Here is a 12,804-nt window from a genome sequence, read left to right on the forward strand (position 1 = left end):
TGGACAATGTGCCCCCCCCCCCAAAAAAAAAAAAAAAACGTATGCACATCATACGCCAATGTTTCTTCCACAACAAAAACACATAATAAAGAAGAAGTGTTTTCCCTATTATGTGGTGGAAAGGGGGATTTGTATCATGGCTGTGCAGCAAATTAATTAGCAGGAAATGCATGATGCCATCATGTCAGTATGAACCAAAATCTCTGCGGAGTGCTAGAAATAAGACAGTACTGATGGCAAAAAAAGACAACTCAGAACTAGCAAGATGTAACGAATAAAGTGGCTAACAAAATATATTAATTGTACGGTTATTGTGTTTCTTTTGGTTTATGTATTAGCATACCATTTTGCCATCATGAGGCCTCAAAATAGCAAACACTGCAATAACCCCAAAGTATCAAATGCAGCTATTATGGCCGTCAAATAATAAATGCATTGGTCATTACCCCACATAAGAAATGCAGTAAACATTGTGCCCCATATTAAATGCAGAAAACATGGCGCCACATACGAAAATGCAGTATATATCATCCCACATAAGAAATGCAGTAACCATGACCCAACATATGAATTGCAGAAAACGTTACTTCAGCTATGAAATGAAGCAAATGTTACCCTACATAAGAAATCCTGCAAACATTACTCTACATATGTATAGTTAGCCAAATGTGTCCCCCAAGTATAGGTAGCCCCCCAGTATAGGTAGCCAAAGGCGTCCCCCACAATATATGTAGCCCCCACCCATAGGTAGCCAGTACCAAGTAGGGGTATTTGTCTGATGTTGGTCAAAAGATAAACAAAAAGGGCATAGAAGTTGTGGACAGGCCAAAAGGTATCCTAAAAGTAAGAATAGATACTCTAGGGTACATGCATCAGAGCATCAGACTTAGAGCACTTGGATCCAGAGGGATAGGTCTAGTGGAATTTAAACCTTGAAGTAACAGAGCCCACTAAATCAGGGAGAGAAAATATTTCACAATGGGCAAACACTGACTAAATCATTTATAAATGAATACTGTAAAGAATAAAGAAATTTTATTCATTTCATTATTTTCACTACAGTTCCTCTACGTTGTACAATCAGTTTACAAAGCTTGTCCAAAGGAGACTGTTCTCCATAAATTTGATTAAGAGTTACTGCTATTCCTGCCACTATTGGCTGGTGTGGGCATTCCGTATGCGGAGTGGCCATGCAATTTTTACTACAGTGTCCGGCACGGAAAAACACACTGCTACTCCTAGTTAGCAACAGATTTTTGCCAATGGTACTACAAATTTGTGGCCTCTGGAACATCTTCACTTGACACAGGTACTACAGACAACAATGCAATTGGTTTTCTCTACATAGGAAACAAGAAAAAGATGGTACTTAACCACTTAAGCCTACAGGGTTGAAATTGTTTTACATCCGAGCAACTTTCACCTCCCATTCATTTGCCAATAACTTTATCACTGTTCATCACAATGAATTGATCAATATCTTGTTTTTTTTCACCACCAATTAGGCTTTCTGTGGGTGGTACATTTTGCTAAGAGCCACTTTACTGTAAATGCATTTTAACAGGAAGAATAAGAAAAAAACTGAAAAAATTCATTATTTCTCAGTTTTCAGCCATTATAGTTTTAAAATAATACATGCCTCCATAATTAAAACTCACGTATTGTATTTGCCCATATGCCCTGGGTATTACACCATTAAAATTATGTCCCTATCACAATGTATGGCGACAATATTTTATTTGGAAATAAAGGTGCATTTTTTCAATTTGCGTCCATCACTATTTAGAAGCCCATAATTTATTAAATCATATTGATATACTCCTTTGACATGCATATTTAAAAAGTTCAGACCCTTAGGTAACTATTTATGTTTTTTTTTGTTTTATTATTGTAATTTTTTTTATTTAAACTTGTATGTGGGTATTTTTTGGTGTGGGAGGTAAACAGGTTTTTTTTTAATGTATTTAAATGTATTTATTTAATACTGTGTGTTTTTGGTGCAATTTGCTATTTGGCCACAAGATGGCCACAATCAAAAAGTCCTGGGAGCGATCGATCTCGCTCCCAGGCAGAAGAAAGGAGACCAGAGCTCAGAAAAGCCGCAGTGTCTGAAGAGACGCTGTCGGCTTTTCTCCGAGGGGGTCCGATCAGCGAAAGGGATTTATAATACCTTTCACTGATCGGTGGGCTAGCGGCCAGCAGCGGGGGCGCGCACAGGGGGGCCCGCGGGAGCACGCACGACCCGCAGGAGTGCGCGCAGCCTAACTGGACGAAAATTTTCATCTAGTTAGGCTTAAGTGGTTAATTTTCAGGTCAAGGCAAGTTTCAAACTAAGGTCAGAGTTGCTGAATAATAGGCAAGTTAATGTCACAGGCTGAGGTCAGGCTGGCAGATAACAGGCAGAGTTGGAGTCACAACAGGAGCGGTCAGTAGAGATGGCTCGAACCTCTGATTTTAAAGGGACTCCGAGCAGTGCAGAAACTATGGAAAGATGCATTTCATTTTAAAGCTCTCTTTCTCCTCTTTCCAATGATATATAAACCACTGCCCTATGCCTTTTAGTTTTCGCTATTTTCGCGATCGAAATTGCCGCGGCCGCGACTTCGATCGCGAAAATAGAGAAAACTAAAAGGTGTAGGGCGACGATTTAGGTGTCGCCAGAAAGAGGAGAAAGAGAGCTTTAAAATGATATCCATCTTTCCATAGTTACATTGTATTACACAAGGCGACTTTTTCTGCTGAATGGAGCTGCTGACTTTGAGAAAAAGTCGCCCTGTGTAATACAATATAACTATGGAAAGATGGATATAATTTTAAAGCTCTCTTTCTCCTCTTTCTGGCGACACCTAAATCGTTGCCCTACGCCTTTTAGTTTTCTCTATTTTCGCAATTGAAGTCGCGGCCCTGGCAATTTCGATCACGAAAATAGCGAAAACTAAAAGGCGTAGGGCACCGGTTTATATATCATTGGAAAGAGGAGAAAGAGAGCTTTAAAATGATATGCATCTTTCCATAGTTTATGCTGGCCACAAAAGTGATGGAAAAGATGTTTTAAGGTGTATAACACCTGGAGGGGTGCATGGCGGAGTGGGATGCATGCTAAAAGTCCCGGGGAAAAATCTGGATTTGACGCACAGCACCGTTTTAAGGGCAGAAATCACATTGCAATGATAAATTGGAGGCATAAAGTGCTTTAAAACATCTTGCATGTGTATACATCAATCAGGTAGTGTAATTAGTGTACTGCTTCACACTGACACACCAAACTCACTGTGTAACGCACCGCACACAGCTGTTTGTGTAGTGATGGTCATCCTGGACTGGTGTGCACCATGGCGAGAGTGCATGCCATGGCGGTTTTCAAGCCCATATGGTCGCTGGGCTGTGGTAGCTCAATGATAGACAGTGACTGTCCAAAGGGGAATTGACACATGTACATGCCTTTTGTTTTGTTGTTGCAGCCGCAGTGCAGCCAGAAAAAAATCTATTTTGTGTGCTGCTTTTCCTCAGGTGGTCATCCCATAGCAGTTTGTGCTTTGCCATCATGTGCCTTCGTAAGGAAGTTGTCCCTTCGCGGGTCTTGGTCTTTTCACGGCTCAATTTTTGGTGGCAGAGAGTACAGATAGCATTGCTCTCATCTGAGGCAGAAACACAAAAAAAATTCCACACCGCTGAGCCCTGGGATGATGGCACTTTGGTGGTGGCGGCCGACTGAGTGTTAAGTGGGATGCCAGAATCAGAGCAGGAGGAGGAAGATAAGTCACGGTTCAGTGCAGAAGCTGAGGAAGATGAGGTGTTCTGTGTTAAATAGTCAACTACGTCCTGACAATCTTGGGGGTTGATGGCACGTGCCTTCTGAACACTGTACTTTGGTCCAGGGCCGCACAAAATCACGACAGCACGACCTCGAACAGATCTGCCAGGTGGCGTGCCTCTGCCTTTTGTTTTGTCCATATTGCTGGGGGTATGAAGTGAAAGGTATGCACTGAGTTGACTAATAGAATGTGCAGTCAAACAGATGCAGTGAACAGGTATGCAGTAACTGGTATCAATACAATGTGCAGCTGTCACACACACAGGTACAGTGAACAGGTGCAGTGACTGGTATATAACACTGTGTGCTGCTGTCACGCAGGTGCTGTAAATATGAACAGATATGCAGTGACTGGCATAACAAATGTGCAGCTGTCACACACACAGGTACCGTGAACAGGTGCAGTGACTGGTATACAACACTGCGTGCTGCTGTCACGCAGGTGTAGTAAACATGAACAGGTATGCAGTGATTGGTATAACAAATGTGTATAATTACTGCAGCCACACCGAGTGAGATAATGGCCGATGCTGCTGCCTTATATGGGGGGGGGTTCCAGGAGGGAGTGTAGCCTGATCGGCAGCCCCGTGTCTGCTGACTGTGATGTAGAGGTTCAAAGTTGAGCCTAATGATGTAGTATAGGGGGCGGGTCGAACTCGCATAATGTTCGCGGGAGACCGCGAACGCGAACCACCAATGTTTGCGCGAATCGGTTCGCAGTTGAACCATTCAGGCCATCTCTAGCGGTTAGGAAAGCTGAGTCTAGAAAAGACGAAATGGATCAGGAGTGGTAAGACTGGTCTAGTCCCAATATGTAGTTATAAACAACTGGTTCATACGGCCCATTACAAAAGCTTGAAGTCTTTACAGTATATTGCAGGGATGGTCGTAGTCAGTCAACTTCGCTACGTTGGAACTACGCGTAGTTTTACGCAATTACGCTTCGCCAAACTACAGCTTCGAAATCAGATATTTGCTTCGTATGCATTTCGTAGACTACGCGTTAAAATACACAATTACGTGTAGTGCGAAGCGTAGTGTATGCGGATGCTTAGAATATTTTACGCATTAATTCCTCTTTAAATGCGTAGTTTTGAAACTTCACCTGCAAACTACGATGTGTAGATGCGAACTACGATGCGTAAATTTGCACTGGCGTAGTTTGTGCTCATCCCTGGTATATTGGCATTAGATTAGTGTTTTGTGTGTAATTTCACCACTGCATGTGCCAGCTTCCACATGTGTATGCAAAAACGAATGTAATAACACAAATATGTGCATGAATCCCCAATAATAGATAAGACCATGGGTGATTCTGTACATGAGCACAGGACCACATGCATGCCCAGGGACAGTAGCATGGTAGCAAATGAGATGTACTTATCTGTAGTGACTATCACAGTCTACTCTTAGAGATGGCCTGAACGGTTCGCCGGCGAACGGTTCCAGACGCACTTCCGGGGTTTGCGATCGCGAAGAACCGCAAACTTTTCCGGAAGTTCGATTCGCCCCCATAGTGCATCATTAGGGTCAACTTTGACCCTCTACATCACAGTCAGCAGGCACATTGTAGCCAATAAGGCTACACTCCCTCCCGGAGCCACTCCCTCACTTATAAAATGCAGGCAGCATCAGGCATTGGACTCACTCGTGTGTCCCTGGAGTAATTAGAGAAGGGAGAGCTGCTGTGCAGAGACCTATAGGGAAAGCTTAGTTAGGCTCTTGTAGGCTTCTTAGCTTGCTACTTGCTGATTCTTATTGCTAATAAAGCACCCCTGAACAGCTCTTTTGAGAGCTAATCTTGTTCTTGTGATCTATTTTTCTTTTTTTTGTGTGTGTGTCCCGCAGACACTTGTGTTGCATAGACAGCCTTGGTAATCCCTACTATGTGTGCCACTGCCAGGCCCAGCACATTCAGTGACTACCTGTATGTGTGACCGGTGCACTTTGTAATATTATTATTATTATTATTATTTAGTATTTATATAGCGCCGACATATTACGCAGCGCTGTACAGTGTATATATATATTGTCTTGTCACTAACTGTCCCTCAAAGGAGCTCACAATCTAATCCCTACCATTGCCATATGTCTATATTATGAAGTGTAAGTACTGTAGTCTAGGGCCAATTTTTAGGGGGAGCCAATTAACTTATCTGTATGTTTTTGGAATGTGGGAGGAAACCGGAGTACCCGGAGGAAACCCACGCAGACACGGAGAGAACATACAAACTCTTTGCAGATAGTGCCCTGGCTGGGATTCGAACCAGGGACTCAGCGCTGCAAGGCGAGAGAGCTAACCACTACGCCACCGTGCTGCCCAATCACTGCATATACCTACCTGTTGTTCAGTGCACCCACCTACCTACGTGAGCGCTCGCAGTGTCACTGTGCCTGTCCGGTACCTGTCTGTGTGTGACAGCTGCACATTTGTAATACCCACCACTACATATACCTACCTGTTCAGTGCACCCACCTACCTATGTGAGCACACGCAGTGTCATTGTGCCTGTCCGGTACCTTTCTGTGTGTGACAGGTGCACATTGTAAGACCCATCACTGCATATACCTACCTGTTGTTCCCTTCAGTGCACCCACCTACCTACGAGAGCGCACGCAGTGTCACTGTGCCCGTCCGGTACCTGTATGTGTGTGACGGGTGCACATTGCAATACACATCACTGCATATACCTACCTGTTGTTCAGTGCACCCACCTACCTATGTGAGCGCACGCGGTGTCACTGTGGCTGTCCGGTACCTGTCTGTGTGTGACAGCTGCACATTTGTAATACCAGTCATTGCACACCAAAGATAATAAGGTCGTTGCTTCATTGTGGACAGACCAAATTCGATCAGCTGGACAGTCACTGTTGTTCTGTCATTGAGCTACCTCAGCCTGGCGACCATATGGGCTTGAAAACTGCTATCGCCTGCACTCTCGCCATGGTGTGCACCAGTCCAGCACGGCCGTCACAACACAAACAGCTGTTTGCGGTGCGTTACACAGTGAGTTTGGTGTGTCAGTGTGAAGCAGTACTCTAATTAGACTCCCTGATTGATGTATACACATGCAAGATGTTTTAAAGCACTTTAGGCCTCCAATTTAGCATGCAATGTGATTTCTGCCCTTAAAATGCTGCTTTGCGTCAAATCCACATTTTTCCCCGGGACTTTTGGCGTCTATCCCACTCATCCATGCAAAAACTCAGATGTTAGAACCCTTGAAACATCTTTTCCATCACTTTAGTGGCCAGCATAAATGTTTCTAGTTTTCAAAGTTCGCCTCCCCATTGAAGTCTATTGTGGTTCGCGAACGTTTGCGGAGGTTCGCGAACCTAAAATCGGAGGTTCGGGCCATCTCTACTCCTACTCTCCAAGACAAGCAAGGAATTTCTAGAAGCAAGACTACATGTTCTTCAAGCTCTCAATTCTCTTTTTGCTTTAGGTCAGATATTTTTGCACTACTCTACCCTTTCTGTGAAATTTAATAATTATTTGTATATATAGCTTCGTAATGGAGAAAGATTGATTCTCATGTAACTATTTAAGATCTCGAAATCAGTGGCATAGGAACTGGCATAGCAGTCAAAGTGAATTTTAATGAACTCAGGGCCTGGGTCTGAGCTATCAGGCCAACTTCTGGGGTCCTTCCCCTCTCCCTTTGAGAGGACCATAATTCAGGATACATTGTAAAGGGAAGACCAGGAATTGGTGTCAAATTATAGATAGATTAAGCAGGGGGCACAGTATTAAGGGGACCAATAGCAGAGGGACATACTACGGGAGTGGACTAGAAACTGTGTTACAATATATGGATTCAAATTAGGGAACATGGCATGGGGAGTGGGACCCAGAGCAAAGGGGTGGCGTATGCTAGGAGTATCAGAAGTGGATAATTCAACATGAGAGGCAGACTAGCCACTCAGAGCACAGTATAGGTATGGATGAGGAACAAGACACATTATTAGGGAGGCACAGCATAATGTTATTGGTGCGCCTGGGACCAAGACTGCAGGGCACAGCACAGGACAGGGGCCAAGAAAAGTATGGAAAAATCAGCAAAAGACATGGACACAAGTGATTTCACACTGGATAGCAATACATTTTTTATTAGTTATGCATGGAATCAATATGTCCTACAAGCTTCAGTTGTTAGATTAATTGCCTCATTACATACAACTAGAGATGGCCCAAACCTCCGATTTTAGGTTCGCGAACCTCCGCAAACGTTCGCGAACTTGCGAACGTTCGCGAACTGCCATAGACTTTAATGGGGAAGCGAAATTTAGAAAAAATTATGCTGGCTAGAAAAGTGATGGAAAAGATGTTTCAAGGCTTCTAACACCTGGAGGGCGTCATGGTTGAGTGGGATAGATGTCAAAAGTCCCAGAACATTTTTTAGTTTTCACGCAAAGCAGTGTTTTAAGGGCAGAAATCACATTAAATGCTAAATTGCAGGCCTAAACTACTGCATGTGTAATCCCTCCTTCCTCCCTTCCTCCCCAGGGACAGCCTTGCCTTGTGTCTTTTGTGAAGGGAACTAATGTACCCTTCTTAACCACTTAAAGTGACTCTGTAACAAAAATTACAACGTTTTTTCTACCATCCTACAAGTTCCTAAACTTATTCTAATCTGTTCTAGCTCACTGCAGCACTTTGTACTATCACGGTCTCTGTAATAAATCAATGTATCTTTCCCCTGTCAGACTTGTCAGCCTGTGTCTGGAAGGCTGCCAACTCTTCCGTGCTGGTCTGTTCCTCTATGCACACTCCAGTGTGTGTTTTGTTTACATAAGCCAGCAGCTTCTCTGCTATCTTATCAGTGATAGAAGAGAGCTGGATAAAAATCCTCCTCTGTTAGGCTGTGAAAGTAGCTGGCTGACACATACTGAGGAATTACAAACACAGGCAGAGCTGTCTGCAGGAAGCCTGTAATGTTCAGTGCATGAGAGAAGAAGGGGACAGAAGGTAAACACACAAATGATCTTTTGAGATTCAAAAGGAAAGCTGTATACAGCCTGCTTGTGTATGGATGTATTTTCTATGTGTGGACATATTGTACATCAATCTACTTCCTGTTTTGGTGGCCATTTTGTTTGTTTATAAACAAACTTTTAAAAACTGTTTTTGACTGCTTTTAATGCGGCGGGGAGCGGCGAAATTGTGACAGAGGGTAATAGAAGATGTCCCGTAACACACTGGTATGTTTACTTTTGTGCGATTTTAACAATACAGATTCTCCCGACCAGCCAACGCCGATAGGCTGGTCGCAGTGGTGTTTCCATGGAAACAGCCACTTGTTCATGGAGGGGGTCTCCGAGAACAGCCTGCGAGTCTGCGAGCCTCCGATCGCGGCTCGCAGGCGAAATGCAGACACCTGGGCAAGAAATTCCCGGTGTTTACAGCATACGGCACTGCCGTAAAGGAGATCGGCGATCCCCGGCCTCTGATTGGCCGGGGATCGCCGCCGTCTGATAGGCTAAAGCCTATCAGAGGCGGTTCTGGACGGATCGCCGTCCTGTACCGCCCATAGAGGAGAGGGAGGGAAGGAGTAGGAGGGGGGAATAGCACTGCGGAGGGGGGCTTTGAGGAGCCCCCTCCCCCCCCCCCCCGCTAAACACAGATAGCCGGCGGCGGTCAGACCCCCCCCAGCAGGACATCCCTTAGTGGGTAAAAAAGGGGGGACGTCTGATCGCCATGGCTAAAACCTGATCTGTGTTGTGGGCTGAAGAGCCCACCCAGCACAGATCATATAAAAATCCTGCGGTCCTTATGTGGTTAAACTTGAAGATTGTATACAAATGTAAGCAGACTGCAGAGTGGCGCAGCGGAAGTGTGCTGGGCCTATAACCCAGAGGTTGATGGATTGAAACCATCCCCTGCTAGGCATGATTTAATTTTTGTATCTCGCTTTATCGCATGGGCAAAACGTTTTCCATAGCTCTGTAAGAGAAAGTGTAATAAGGGCCCTGCCGTAACAGATATTACGGTAGCTAAGACTACTCCTGGGCCTTTCTTGTAGTTGAAGAGATGAGTGAAATGGCTGGCTGCAGCCTGTAATGTTAGTTGACCTGGGTTTGATTCCCGGCCAATAGTGGTATAGTGGTGAGCATAGCTGCCTTCCAAGCAGTTGACCTGGGTTCCATTCCTGGTCAATGTATGTGAGCTTGCTTTTGACAGCCTGCAAATCCCTGGAAGACAAAATCAGAGAGAGAGAGAGAGAGGAGGAAGGAGGGAGGAGAGAGAGAGCGAGGGGAGGGAGGGAGGAGGGGAGAAGAGAGGAGGGAAGGAGTGGAGGAGGGGAGGAGGGAAGGAGGGGAGGAGGGAGGAAAAAAAATAAAAAAACAAGAACAAGATTAGCTCTCAAAAGAGCAGTTGTGGGATGCTATTTTAGGAATAACAATCAGCCAGGAGCAAGCTAACAAGCTTACAAGAGCCTAACTAATCTTTTCCTATGACAGTCTGCCAGCAGCTTTCCCTTCACTAATTACTACAGGGACACCAACGACTATAATGGCCGGCGCTGCCTGCCTTTTATAGGGGGGGAGGGGTAGCTCCAGGTGATAGTGTAGCCTGATTGGCTGCAACGGGCCTGCTGACTGTGATGTAGAGGGTCAAAGTTGACCCTAATGGTGCACAGGGCCGGTTCTAGACAGGCACATATGAGGGGGCAGACAGAAATTTGCAGGGGGCATAAAAAAAACCCTGAAAAATGGGCGTGGTCATGCAGCAGACCATGGGCGTGGTCATGGGTGGGGCCAAATATACATGAACTTAGCAGCGTTGTAACCTAAAGATAAAGGGCCTGCCCAGAAAAATGTTGGGTGGAGCCTCCTATCCTTTAATTAGATTATTTACTATTAGTATAGGCATAGAGTAAAAATGCATACACACGTTCAATTTTGATTGGCCAATCACTGACCAATTTTACCACCCCCATCTAGTATGAGGACTTTAAATACTATGAACAGAGCTGACCTCTAATAATATAATACCTAGAAGAGTAAAATTGGCCAATCAAAATTGTATGTGTGTACCAGGCTTTACAGCTAATACTGTACATACAATACAGCTGGTTTACAATCAGAAGGCACAGAACAACTTATATAGTACATACTGGAGGTAGCAGAGATCAAAACATGCTGCAGCTAGTTTACTATCAGTTTACTATCAGCACAGGCACAGAGTAACAGCTTATACTGTACATACTGGAGGTAGCAGAGATCAAAACATGCTGCAGATAAAGAATATAAAAAAAAAAAAACATGCTGCAGCTAGTTTACTATCAGCACAGGCACAGAGTAACAGCTTATACTGTACATACTGGAGGTAGGGGTAGAAATGAACAACACACGGGGGTTAGAAATGAAGGGCACACACTACAGTGAGTTAACGTTTAGGTACAGAGTAACAGCTAATGCTGTACATACTAGAGGTAGCAGAGATAAGTACACACTGCAGCTAGTTTACCATCAGTACAGACACTCAGTAACAGCTAATGCTGTGCATACTGGAGGTAGCAGAGATCAGTACACACTGCAGCTAGTTTACCATCAGTACAGACACACAGTAACAGCTAATGCTGTGCATACTGGAGGTAGCAGAGATCAGTACACACTGCAGCTAGTTTACCATCACTACAGGCACACAGTAACCGCGAATGCTGTACATACTGGAGGTAGCAGAGATCAGCACACACTGCAGTTAGATTAGTATCAGTACAGGCACAGAGGAACAGCTTACACTGTACATAATGGAGGCATCAGAGATCTCACACTGCAGCTAGTTTAATGTCAGTACAGGCACAGAGTATAAGCTTTAGCAGGGGCTATATCACTAAGAGAGAGACACACACACACACACACACACACACACACACACACACACTAAAAAACATACACGCACACAGGACTGGACACAGAGGCGCGCACACGCGCACGCACACACACACACACACACACACACGGACACAGAGAGAGGCACACACATGGGCACAGATAGAGACACACAACACACACTGTTTCCATACTACCCCAACTCACACACACACACACACACTGCACACAACACTACACACACTAGGACAGAGAGAGAGGCACACACATGGGCACAGATAGAGGCACACACACACACACACACACACACACACACACACACACACACACACACACACACACACACTCTGTTTCCATACTACCCCAACACACACACACAAACAACACACACTAGGACAGAGAGAGAGGCACACACATGGGCACAGATAGAGGCACACAACACACACACTGTTTCCATACTACCCCAACACACACACATTGCACTGCACACAACACTATACACACACACACACACACACACACACACAAATAGAGAGACACACACATGGGCACAGATAGAGGCACACAACACACACTGTTTCCATACTACCCCCAACATACACACATTGCACTGCACACATAACACTACTACACACACACAGAGCGAGACAGAGAAAGAAGGAGGGTGAGAGAGAGAGAGGGGGGGAGACAGACCCACACAAAAAAACCCAAGATAGACAGGAATCCAGACCTCCTCCCCCGACATGCAGTCCTCATAACTCTGCTGGCCAGATGCCGCTGCATCCTTCAAGTTCCCCCCCTCCTCAGTCAGTCTTGCTTCATCGCTGCTCAGTCTTCAGAGCGGTGAAGTGCCAGGTGTCTGCAGCCCTTTGATCTCCTCAGCACACTTCTGCTCTGCTCCCCAGCCCCAGCGAGACCGCGCTGAATTCAAAACCAACTGGGAGGAGGAGATTAAGCGGGCATAATCTGAGGATGGTGACAGGAAGAAGGGGCGGAGCAGCTTGGCACTGCGTTTTCCAGCCACTGTACAGCAACTCAGCAAGGGGGGAGAGCAGAGAGCGGCAGCGTCATAACTACGTGCCTGCCGCTCACTACACTGCGTTCCACGGACCAGGAAGCAGTGGCAGAGCGGCTGATAGATTTGAGGGGGCAAG

At 45.2% G+C, this 12,804-nt stretch overlaps 1 protein-coding gene across 10 annotated transcripts in view; it reads right to left on the minus strand.

Annotated features, from left to right (window-relative positions):
* The window catches only part of SUGCT (succinyl-CoA:glutarate-CoA transferase), a 1,486,943-nt gene that overhangs the window by 901,355 nt on the left and 572,784 nt on the right, over nt 1-12,804 (minus strand). The gene's annotated exons all lie outside the window — the stretch shown is intronic.

The sequence above is a fragment of the Hyperolius riggenbachi genome, chromosome 5 (genome assembly GCF_040937935.1).
Source record: "Hyperolius riggenbachi isolate aHypRig1 chromosome 5, aHypRig1.pri, whole genome shotgun sequence".
In the NCBI taxonomy this organism is placed as follows: Eukaryota; Metazoa; Chordata; class Amphibia; order Anura; family Hyperoliidae; genus Hyperolius; species Hyperolius riggenbachi.